Raw genomic sequence first — 13,260 nt, 5'->3', positions numbered from 1 at the left:
CCACGCGCACAACGCCGCGGCTGAAACGGTGACTTGTACATGGGCGTGCTCCTCCACTATTTCTTTTATACACTATTTATCACTTACTATAGTTACTACACACGAATTTACAAGACTTGCATGCATGCAATTTGAAAATTGCCTATTTCAAACTCCTTAAAAACTGTCCACCACCGATCCCCTTAATCATAGTTTTTATGATTTTTAAATATCTATATTTTGACCATACTTTTATATGTATGACTGATATTACTCTTCTATATGGGTAATGGAAGTCATTTGCTTTTATCTGCAGACTGGAAAAAAGAAAAACGAAAAATTCTGAATTAACTACATTATAAGTGTATTAAATATATATATGCATATAAATATTTCGTATTATTATTTATATTTATAAATCGTGAATAATATTATTTCAAAATGTATAATTTTTTATTTTTCATTTTATTTTTTTTATATGTTATATGACAAATATAAATAACCCTATATATGCCAATTATACCCAAAATGAAAATAAAATACATTTATATAGACAAATGTCTCATTCTATTTATGAATTATCAATTACATATTATTTAACTCAGACATAATATTTAAAAAAAAAAATTGAAATAAAGATTGTTTTAACATTAATTGTTTGTTTTATAAATACATTACAGAAATTACATTGTTTATCATTTTGAAATCGGGCAATAATAAAGACCGACTAATTTGAATTAATTTTCTACAGTGCGTGGCAGCACAAGGTAGCTTGAAAAGATGACGTTATACATACATTTTAAACAGAGGCACATTTAAGTTTATACATATTTTTTTAATTTTTTTTTTATTTGAACCATACAATCTATAAAATTGCAGTATGATATGCATAAATGAGGTTGAATAAATATTTAGACAGAAAAAACTTGTGTGCAGGATAAGTCGCCCACTAACGGTGAATTATGCATATTAATGCTCTGATAAGTCTTATAACAACAATATTAACATTTAATATTATAGTATAGCGGGTAACATTTATCTAATTAGTGATATCGATATGATACTAATGTAGTAATGTATACAAGACAATCGGGATCACGGTTTCAGTATATTATACATATGAAAAATATTTTAGATTAGAGAGATTTTCGTTTGCTAGACGCATCATTTGGTGGATGAGGTGGTTAGTTAGTGTGATTTAGGAGGACGTAGAATGAACTTTGAAAGTTCGGAAGATCTACCAGGAATCCTAAAGTTTACCTCTGCAAGAAGTTCTGGTACATCAATGAAACTACTATCAAGTATGCTGGTAAAGTTTAAGTTGGTTAAAAAACTATAGCATCTACAAATACTATACAAATATATTTCGCAATAACTCATATTCAGGTGGTCCTTCTCTATGGACTTCTTTTTCATACCCTATCATGTCATATTATGTTTATTAATGTTATACTATTTATAAATTTAGTTATTGCACATATCATAGTACTTATAAAGGTAAAGAAAAGTTTGAATAAATAAAAAAAACGTTTATGTACGTTATGGTTGTATCGCGCGTGGTAAAAATATTATACCTTAATAATATACTTTAGAAATCGAAAGAGTAGTATTTTAATATACCATGGTAAATGTGCATACAGCGCATGTCCTTGCGTATAAACTCTAATTAAACAGCGAAATAACCATTGCACGGCCGTTTTCGCGACCAACACCGGTAGACTTGCGAGTGGGCACAGGCGGGCAGATAACATTGTTTTGTCAACTTGGACGACCAAGATAGCAGATCTCCGGCGGCGGGAAAAACACGTGACCCCGAGTAGAGAGACAGAGAGTGAGAGAGAGAGAGACTTATAATATACGGTATAAGACGGCTGAGACGTAGGCACACGCGCTCGCAAACAAACATACGGTGTGTATAATTGCGTAGTTAAAAATGAAATCAATGAAGGATCGAAAATTGCGATGTCCAACCCCTCCGAAAAATGTTTCAATCAAACCTGGCCAGTAGTAATACATAACAAAGGCGTTAAAGTCACTTTTAGGAAGAAATTACTTCTCAAATAGGTAGATATCACAATGTATTGGTGAGTGAGTAGATATTCAACGTTTGGTCGATATAATCAAAATAATTATCAATCGAGGTTCGATATAAATGTATAATATATTTCATGTTAGGTTAGGATAGGTTACTTGGTATAATTTTATATTTGTGAAAAATGTTTTTATTTAATATATTGACATTGTGAAATGTGAACGCGTTTAAATTCTATGTTTTGATTCATTTAAATTGATGCAAATTATAGTTATACAATAAACATTAGGTACCTAAATATGAAACCTAAACAAATATAAAACGCATTTAATTCCCTCTACAAAGTACTGGAAAAAAGTAAAAAAAGAGACATCATAGTATGAAAGTTAAATTATAATTAATTCGTTACACAGACAATAACTCGTGATTAAATACAAATAAATTATAGTTTAATACTAACTCACCATTTTCTTGGAAACGAGATTTTATATGCTTCCTATGTCTGGAATACATTTTAATTCAAATTATGCCAGTTAATTAAATACGAGAATATACAGAGGGATTTATCAGCATGCTCACCCTCATTTTAGATTCTGAGTGAAAGGATGAATGTATTGATTTTACAATGACGTATGTTTTTTTTTTTTTTTTTTTATTTATTTTTTTTTTTTTTGTGTCTGTCATCACCTTTTAGGACAGTAAAAATGCTTAGATTTTCTTCAACAGTATATCTTTTCTAATAGGAAAGTGAATCTAGTTGGTACTTTGGGGGGGGGGGGGGGGGGTCAAAAGTAAAAATTTCTCAGTAGTTTTCAAAAGCGCCATGAAAAATAAAAGAATAATTAAGGAAAAACGGGAATTTTTACGCAAAATCTGTTTTCGAGAAAATTTATTTTGGTTTTTGGTGTAACTCTTAAACAAATGACCGTAGGTACATTAAAATTTGACTGAATGTTTATATTAGCATTTTCTTTACACCATAACATTTTCCAAATATTTTGACTTATTTTGAGCTCTTTACGGACATTTTCAGATTCCATTTTTTTTAGTTTTTTTTTCTATAAATATCAATAAAATGTTATTTGTTGGTTAAAAAAGCTTGAAAATTTAATAGAAGGTTCCTATTATATTTTTTCAAAGGCAGATGAAAAAAATTAAAAATCCATTGTCATAGTTCTTTTTATTAGCATTTAAAGTTCAAAAATTGACAAAATATGTAAAAATCATGAAAACTAGCAAATTATTTTGAGTTAAGAATTCGTAAAATTTTTTTTTTAAATCTAAGATTTAACTGGAATAACTATTTTAGTTGTTTTGTTGTGATTGTATAATATTATTCGTGGGTACTTGAAACTTCTAAAGTACCTATACTATTATATATCTATGATAGTACCACTGTTTGTTGTTGATGTATGACGCGTTACCTAATGGATATTGTGATATGAATAATTTGGAATTTATTATAGATACCTATTATAGGTCAATTTTTGTTTTAATACCATAGATAAGTATATATATGTCTAATACCTAGACTGATATACCGTCTTCGCTCAGAATCGTTTTTCTTATACGGTGATATTATATCATTGAATTCAAATTTAGTACTCTCCATTATACAGTGACCCACTTGTAACCTACTGCACAGAAGAGCGACATCCACTTGCCCACCTTTTTCATGTTAATTATTGAGAAATCTCAAGATATTTATAAAGTTATAACAAACGCCAAAACAAAATACACACATTTACACAAATATTTGAGTCGTGATCTCGCCTAAAATTAAATCCTATATATTGTATAAATTCACTATTGAGTTTAGACCGCGGTTTTGGACCACCGAACCAGACTGTAATCGAAAATTGAGGTATGTGGGGTAGACAGTTCAAGTCGCAAGGCCATCAAGCTGGGGGTGGTAGTCCGATACCGGAGATTTTGGACCGGGCTGTCCTGAACTGTTTAATTGTTTTTAATGTGTGGGCTCAACAGGTCGGTCCAACCACAGAACAAGTGATCCAGTGGTCCAATACGCAGTGTATCTAACCAGAAATTCGTTACTTGTAATCGGTGACTATTTCCCCTTAAAATTAGAATCGGTGATAAAAAAATAAATTTGTTTTACCAAACCAGTCACATTTTTTTTGACCATCTCCAATGAACGGTTACAATTATTTATAATCCCCTCTCAGTGGTGTACGCAAGGAGTTGTCAGGCAGATATGACACCCCCCTTAAATATAATAGTATCTGTTCAAATTATGAAACAATGACTACAGAAAAAAAAAAAAAACAATGACATTTTCCTGATAAACCAATATCATATTTTATCATTATCAATCAGATATAAACTGATTGTCCCATGCGCACAAAATTCAAAACGACAAATATTTCCTAACCTCAAACATTCATAATAACCGCGGTGGTGATATAACCATTATTTTCTTTAAAAAAAGTAGAAACTGATCCCCATGATCACGAGCAACCGTGCGCAAGTGGCACAACCGATTCTAAACTAAACTAAGTATTTATTTTGTAACTATGACTATATATATAAATCAAATATATGTATATTATATTATATATAAATGTTTTCTTTTCTTTTATTTTTATTGATTATTCTGTCATAACAGTGGGAGAGAAGATTTTTTAGAGGGGTGAGCAAAGAAAAAAAAGGTCAATTCATGCATATAATTATGATTTATGACACCCCCCCCCCCTTAAAAAATCTTGCGTACGCCACTGTCCCCTCTCCTAATTAATGGCACATGTTATCAATTTAACAATCAATGACAACATGATAAAAGATAATTATTTTGGTATATTATCAAACGAATATCTGTAGGTAGAAATATCTTACCACCGTTTAATTTTTTGTAGTAACCGATCTAATCCAACGAATTTGTGGTAAGTAATAAACAGATTAAATTGTTTTGACAATCCCATCGTCGTGGCAACACTAATTATCACGTGAGTATACCTTCAAATGCGTATTTTGGACAGTTTAAGATGTGTGGGGAAAACAGTTCACGAGCTTGACACAGCGTGTCAAAACCCAGAGGAAGAACTAGGAGGATATTATAATCATTGTTATTATAATAATATTATTTAATAGTTAATATCATCAGCACGCCGTAACCGCACAACTCGTAAGTAAATTACGACCGTAACTAATTTCCGATGAAAACTGTGTAATAGTTCTTTTGTGTATACTTCCACTAGATAACCGTGGTATACATGCACAGCACACGTACGTAATTGAAACGATGGCTCGTCAATATTTTATTATATATTGTTCCATGTTCGTAAATCTTTTCGTACACCGATCAGTCAACGTCTTAATTTCGATTGACACTAACGATACGAAAAGGACACATATTATGCAAAATTTAAGTTTTAATTTTTTTCATTTGGTCATAAATCTCTTTTTGATATATATCGCTGAATCATATTATTATTTATTATAAAGTGTAAATGTAATAAATGTACCTATTATGTAATTGATTTTTACTATTCTTGAAAATATACATCGTCATTATAACTGAACAAACGCTAGAAATGTGTGTTTATCTTCCTGCAAGTACCTACACAGTACACACATATTATACCTATTATATGCATAAGTCTATAACTAAATAAATACATAAATAGAACGGCACTTTTATAGATTACTTCTTTAGTAAAAAAAAATTAATGTAAAAATTCGGCTATCGAACGATTGAGAACGTTATACCTTTTTGGCCGAACGATTGAGAACACTTAAAAATAACAAAGAACTTACCACTGACCCAAAAAAGAATACGATTGAGAACGAATTTACGTGCAACGTTGTCATATCATTTATTATTTATCATTTAACAAATATTCTTGAAAAAAGTCACATGTAATATAAATATGTTTAAAAAATGAAAAAAAATGTAGAATTATAAAAAAATGTAATAAAAATGTAAAAAAAAAGTAAAAAACTTAGAATATTTTAAAAATATGTAATAAATATAAAATCGAGTGACTTAGGAAATGGTGGATAATATTTTCTTTTTTCGGTGTACATGGTTTTCCTAACCGTATTAAAGTCTTTATAACATAGAGTCGAATAATTGTCTGTTAAAAGTTCAGTGCGTATTATTTTATTCGGCTTTGTTGAAATGCAATCTACGGCTTTTCGTTTGCAGTTTCACGTACAATTTGACGTTCTATAGTAGAAGTAGGAATATCGGAATGACTATGCTTACCGAGTCTTTGAATCAATAATTTTTTTCTGAGTCTGTTAGAATGCTTGCAGTACATTTATTATTTGAACATTTCCATTTCATCCGTGTGTCTTTACGTTTCCGAATAAAACGATATTTATTACTATCTAATAGTACTAGATATTCACCTCGTTCACTTTGTATAATTTTAATTTCATTATTTTCCATTATTTGACAAATAGTAATTTAAAATTGTAATAATATATTACAATATAATATTTTATAAACTGAAGAATACTTCGTTGACGTTTGTGCGACGACTACAGCGCTTATTAAGTCATTCTCTCGATTTGGTATCTAAGTTACAAATAACATCCGGTGAGTCCGATAAATGTATGATAAATATCAACCGTATCAATCGTTCAGCCCAAAAGGTATAACGTTCTTAATAATTGTTCGATACCCGATTATCGTGAACAAATTATCGTTCAATTAAATTTGGCAACGTTGGAAAAAAAATACCGAGCGTTCTCAATCGTGTTACCAAAAATAACGTTCCAATCGAATTTTACCGAAAAATTCTAATCTTTTTTTTTTGAATGCGTCGTGCGATACTCGTACCCTAAAATTTTGAATTTTAAGATACGGTGTTGGATAGAAAATATAATGTATTTGCAACTTGTGAGAATAGTTATAGTTTGTGGGAGGGGGAGGGGGCAGAGTTTCTATATTAATTTTTTTGTACATTCTAAAATTAATCATAATTTGTTTAAAAATGTACGTGAAAAAAAACTTACGAGGGGCCCTGACTTAGCTATAGGTATTACCATTAAATTTGATAGTTGGTCAATTCACTCGAATATTAAAAATCGGTCAAGTGGGTCCTGATCTGCTGTACAGTAGGTGTATAGAGCAGGAGTCGATGTAATGAGTGGGTTAAATTCAATAATGATATTAGATCTTTGTATATGAAAAAAGATTCTGAGTGAAGACAGTCTATCAGCCTATAATATTACTAAGTTTATTTTATTATATTTTTATTATTAAGGTAATCTTTTGAATTAAAGTTCATTTCTTGGCTTTTAATTTTCCTTCACTTCTAATTTTAATATAAAATTCTGCTTTCCGGATTCAATAATAAAATTAAAATAAAATAGTGGCCCAATTACCTCGTATTAAGTTTCATTGTGGCCTTATTCCCAGGGGCCCAATGTTTAAACATATTTATAATAATAATTCTTAATGAATTTAATATGATACCCATCTATCACACTTATAAATATATTATTAAATACATTATATGTGTTATTATATTAGTAAATCAAAAAAATATATCGTTCCGAATCTGATACCCGTTTTGACGACCATTTCCGGACTTGGTGGACTAACAAGATGTAATAACTAATAACTAATTACCGAACGACGCAGTTGGAGAGATCCGGTGAAGTTCTAACGTGTTATACGCCTATATACACGAACGACTGTGGTTTAAGCTCGACCGGTGCGACTATTGGTAGATGATTTATATTACAATTTTAAAAGCATACTTTCTACTCGAAAAGGTAATGAAATTAACACAAGAATCCACAATGCCATTTTTAAAATACTATTTTTCACCTTACATTTTTTTTAAAGTGATTATTAGTTATAATTTAAATTACGGCAACAATTAATCTGTTGTGATTTGTGATTTTTTTTTTTTTAATTCTCTGGGGCTTAATCGACCCAAAAGTCTTGATAAATATGTTTAACAATTATAAATATTTTACATACTAGATATGAATTGTATATACTTTACACGTTGATGGAATCACTTTCAATGAAGTGGCTCCTACCTTATTTCTGAGTTTCTGACATGAGCCTACTTCATTTTTTTTAAACTATTCATCAAAAAGTAAAATAAATCAATAAACTCAGTATCTGCATTATATCAAAGAAACTACTAGTGCCTATTCGTAGGTACATTACAGGTACAGACTAAAGATATTATCGTGGCGTGACATACGCACGTACCTATGCTGATGAGTGTTGAAAATAAGTTTATAATTTATATAAAACATAGTGCAATAAAGTTCAACTAATCTTAAATTATTAATATTATAATATTTTTAAAATCTGATTAAAGTAATAATTTAATTACCACGAGTCTTAAGTGCACCAGCCATATTATAATTTTATTTCCAGGCTGCTTAATATTCTCAGGATATTGCCAAAAATTAAGCATCGGATCTAGCTTAAATTATTAAGAATATTTAAAGATAAAGTGATCAAAATAACGTATAGTACCTACCTAGTACAATAGTAGGTACTTACTTATATAATACGGACATTAACATATGCGATGTAGTATTAATATTGCATATATGTATAATTAGTAATAACTAATCAATTCAGTGAGTACCTAAACAAATATCTTTTAAAAATGAAAAAGTAAATAGCGGTTCTTGCTGGACCATAATTAAATTAACTCATGCCATATCATAAACAAGTTACATATTCCGTAATTATAATTAATTAGGTGATAATATGTGTTATATGTATTATATAGGTCTGATATTGACATAAAAATAATAACATACTAATACAGTGTGATTCTTAATAATCATACCAGTATATCGTATATGGTATATCACAAAGACTTCCAAATAATTTTAAATAGATGTTTGAAATAGGTAGGTATGTTAAATTAATTGCAAAGAATCGTACAAACTCGTTTATCCGTTTTATACATATTTTATCAAATACTTAGCTAATATAACTTTTAAATCTGATATAGCTGTTATACCTACTAATAACTAATAACTAAAAAGTAATAAATACTAATTAATATTCAAATATTTGCAGTTAATAGTTATATTGTTATTAATAATAAATTAATAAATATTATATTCGATGATAGTCATAAGTCAACCAAAGAATAATGTTTTGATATTATAATAAAATATTTTTTTAATGTATATTTTTTTATTATTGTTAATTCATACTTTTAAAGAATAATATTCAAAACTCATTATAAAGAGCCTCCAAAGATTCAAGCAGAAATAAATACATAAATAAATTTCGTTTTTTGTTCTGTTATTTGAAGGTGCGCGTTTGAAAAGAGGGGGCTGAGAGCAGAAGGTTAATAAAGTGAACAATTTACGATTGCACTGGGATATACGGTCATATGAAAATATTTAATAAAATAATATTAGTGATCGTAAAACGGATGTTTTAATGACAAGGTAATAATTTTATAATTCGGGGATGCTTTTACATTTTAATCACTAAACAAATCTAAGAAAGATAATAAAAAATAAATAAAATGTATGCTGTAGGTACAAACAAACATCGTTTCAATTTTGATTACGAGTTGATAATTATGGAAAAGGATTAATGATCGCAATCTTTGTATTAGCATTTTATTGCAAAGAGAGAATGTAGTATTTCAATTTTAATAATCAAATTTTGAATTTTAAATAATTTACACAAACATTTGTATGCTAATTTTACATTAATATTCAGAAAATTGAATAATGTAACCCTTCAAGTATCTTTTATCTATAATACCTCTAAGGTACAATATATAACACATAATATACATAGTATATTACATTAATCTTAATTTTCTTTATAAAGTTATTATATTATTATAATTATTATAACTACCTATATTCACCCTAAAATCAGATTTTTTTTATCGATCGTTTGAATTGTAAGTAAGTACTAAAACTAGACTATTGAAATAAAATGATAATGGTCTTTTTTATCGAAATTATACGTAATTTAGTTAAAACAGCATATTGTTCATAATTTTATCAAGAGTACAAGTGATAGTAACATGATACAGGAGTTTCAGATCTATCCAGTCCAATTTTCATTATTGGTCAGTGTACTAATCATTACTCATTAAAAAGTAAAAAAAATAAGTAATCACAGGAACTTTATACGATGGTCTAGAACCCTGGGTCATAAAAAAACGGCCTGTGTGTGAATTTATTTTGGCCCGCAAACAAGGCATTTATTTTTTTAATTATTTTTTATAACAAACTAAATGTGTTTTGAATTAGTTTTAATTTTAATTTTTGAATTTACCTTTTGTTAAAATATATAGTACCATTTAAATTTGATAACCACCGGAAAACCATCTGAATTTCGGAATGTGTCCGTCTAAAAACAATAATTAGTGACCCAGAGAATCTTACACACTTGTAGCAAATAAAATTATATTTCATAGACATAGGTACTGTTTTTGTAGCTGATTATAGATAAATACAATAGTGAAGAACATAAAACGACGTCAAACGTCAATATTAAACAGGAGAAAAATAGGTAACTTATCTGTTGTAGGTACAGTGGTTGTGGTTTCAAGTGAACCTCGTCATTGAGTATGCCACTGTAATATATGTGGTATTGTGTTAAATTTGAATTCAATGATAAATCATTCAGAGAAAAACCATTCTTAAAGAAGAAGGTCCCAGGTCCGTCAGCTTAAGTCATCTATATTACTAAGTATATTTATATGCTTATATAGTATTAATTTGTATAAACTATAAACAGGCAATAGCATAAAATTGATCTAAATATTTGGAAAATTTCATTGTGCATATAAAATAAAATAATAAACGCAAGAGTTTCAACTCCATATGAAAAATATTTTAAATAATCACGAAATCGAATTTTTTCAAAACTAGTTTTGAGTACCTACTTACCTAAAAATGTTCCTTAGTTTTTTTTGTTTTTTTCCTATTATTTTTAAAAGTACTAGAAATTTTTAATTTTCAACTCTCAGATTACCAAGTATATTCACTTTCTAACCAGAAAAGATATGGAAAATTAATGGAAATTATATTTTCCTACTATAAAATATAATTAATCGTGTTTTACATACACAACGAAAAACGCACATCATTGTAAAACCAGTACATTAATTATTGCTCACTCGGAAACTAAAATTCGAAAAAATATTTAATTTCAATTTTTAAATGCTAAAATACTGAATATTATGTAGTACCTTCATAGGTATTATTTAATATAGGCACATTTATTTAATAAATAATATATTATATATTTTTTTATTATTATTAAAGTATTTTTATACACTTATCGAAAAAATATTTTAACACTATTTTAACTATAAAAATATAAAATATTAGCATAACAATTGATAAATTAATAATATTAAGTTTACATAATATATTATTATGCAGCTAAGTAGATATAATTACTATTATACTATATACCTACTGATTATAGTTTTTATCATCTACTAAACTTTGTGATGTTAATTAATAATGAATTAAATTGAAACATTAAATCGTTTAACGAAACAAATTGTATGTATGCTGGAAACCGTAGACAATTTAAAAATGTTTAGCTGATTTATTGAGAGTTGATTTAATTTTATAAATAATGTTTATTTACTAGTGTGGAATTAATACTTACAATAAGAACTGCAAGCGTTGTTAAATCATGTATTTAATATTTATTATTATTAATTTATCTAATTTATTAATCTAATCATGGATTGTGATTTCTATTCATAAACCAATTATGCACGCGTCAACTTTTCTATACCATGTTTACCTTTCTTTTATACTAATATTTATTATAATGAATTCCAAATAGAAGATAAATTATATCGATGAAAACGTTCACCTCAGAGAAAATTGTATATTAAAAACATAATGATGTAAAAATGTTTCATATAAATAATTGGTCGAAATTATCGTCGAGATTGTTGTAAAATATTTATTTTATACCATTATCAAGCTATTTCGTTTAAGAAAACATGCAACATAATATAATGACTTTAGTAATATATATATAGGTAATAACACGGTTATCCATTGCAGGCGTATATATAAAATAGGCCGTACGGCGCGGCGTACATGTTGTATAAATTTTCTCGTCAACAGATTGTAATGATGAAATTTTCAAAATAATTTATAATCAGATTTTTATGAATACCTAAAATAATAAACACTAAAATTAAGATTTATTATATTTTATTTTATTTAAATACAAAAAATAATAAAAATACGAAATATAACATCAATTTAACATTATTTTCCCATTGGATTAAAAATTATTCACTAATATACTATACTTCGAATAGGTATTATAAAATATGATTTTACAATGATGTGAGTTTTTTTTTAATGGCTATTGACAGTTTTTAAAATAGACAAAATGTAAAATTAAAAATGATTAGTATTTTTTTAATAATTAGGAAAAAAACAAATTAAGGAAAAATGAGAATTTTTAAGTAAAACCAATTTTTGTCTAAATCAATTTTTTATTTTTATATAATTTAAAAACCAATAACCGTAGAATGTAGACTTTGAAATTTTCCATATATGTTTCGGTATGTTGGCATTTTCTATACATGGTGTAATTATAAAATTATGTTGACACTTTTTGAGCTATATTTATAGGCATGTGAATTTTTCACTCGGTCAAAAAACTTGAAAATTAATACAAGGTTCTTCACAAGTTGTTATTAGTGGAGTTATGTAGATAATGAACCTCACAAATCATGTAAATGTGTGGGCCCATGAGTCTACAATTTAAAATTCAATTTCATGATAAATATTAAAATATAAGTTTATAAATATTTATAGACTTATAAAATATATATTATATTATTATATAGTATACATCGAATATTATAGTTCATATCTTATCTATTTTACCCATACATGATTAACTAAATCTAACTTCTGCCTGTTGGACGTAGGTAGTAGGTACTCAATATGCTTAAGTGAAAGTCTCCTGGAAAACTGTTTACCAAATTACTTCACTCATAAATTATCAAAATTATTTATATGCATAAAACAGAGCATAAAATCACTAATCAATAGGTGCATATAAATTATTATAAGTCTCAGTATATATACATATTACTTGTTTGTCTTATACAGCCGTTTTGTGTTATTCAGCCGTTCACAAACGTCACCAATTATTCAACATACTTAAATTTAAGATTTAAACAAGTTTTTGTTTATGCAAAAGGCACAGTCCGAACGCGTGACGCTGTAAAGAAATTCTTTTCGAGTCTAAAAATAAAATGTTATCATACTGACTG

This window comes from Acyrthosiphon pisum, chromosome A1, assembly GCF_005508785.2.
Source record: "Acyrthosiphon pisum isolate AL4f chromosome A1, pea_aphid_22Mar2018_4r6ur, whole genome shotgun sequence".
Lineage (NCBI taxonomy): Eukaryota > Metazoa > Arthropoda > Insecta > Hemiptera > Aphididae > Acyrthosiphon > Acyrthosiphon pisum.
Note: the sequence above shows the minus strand (reverse complement) of the source record.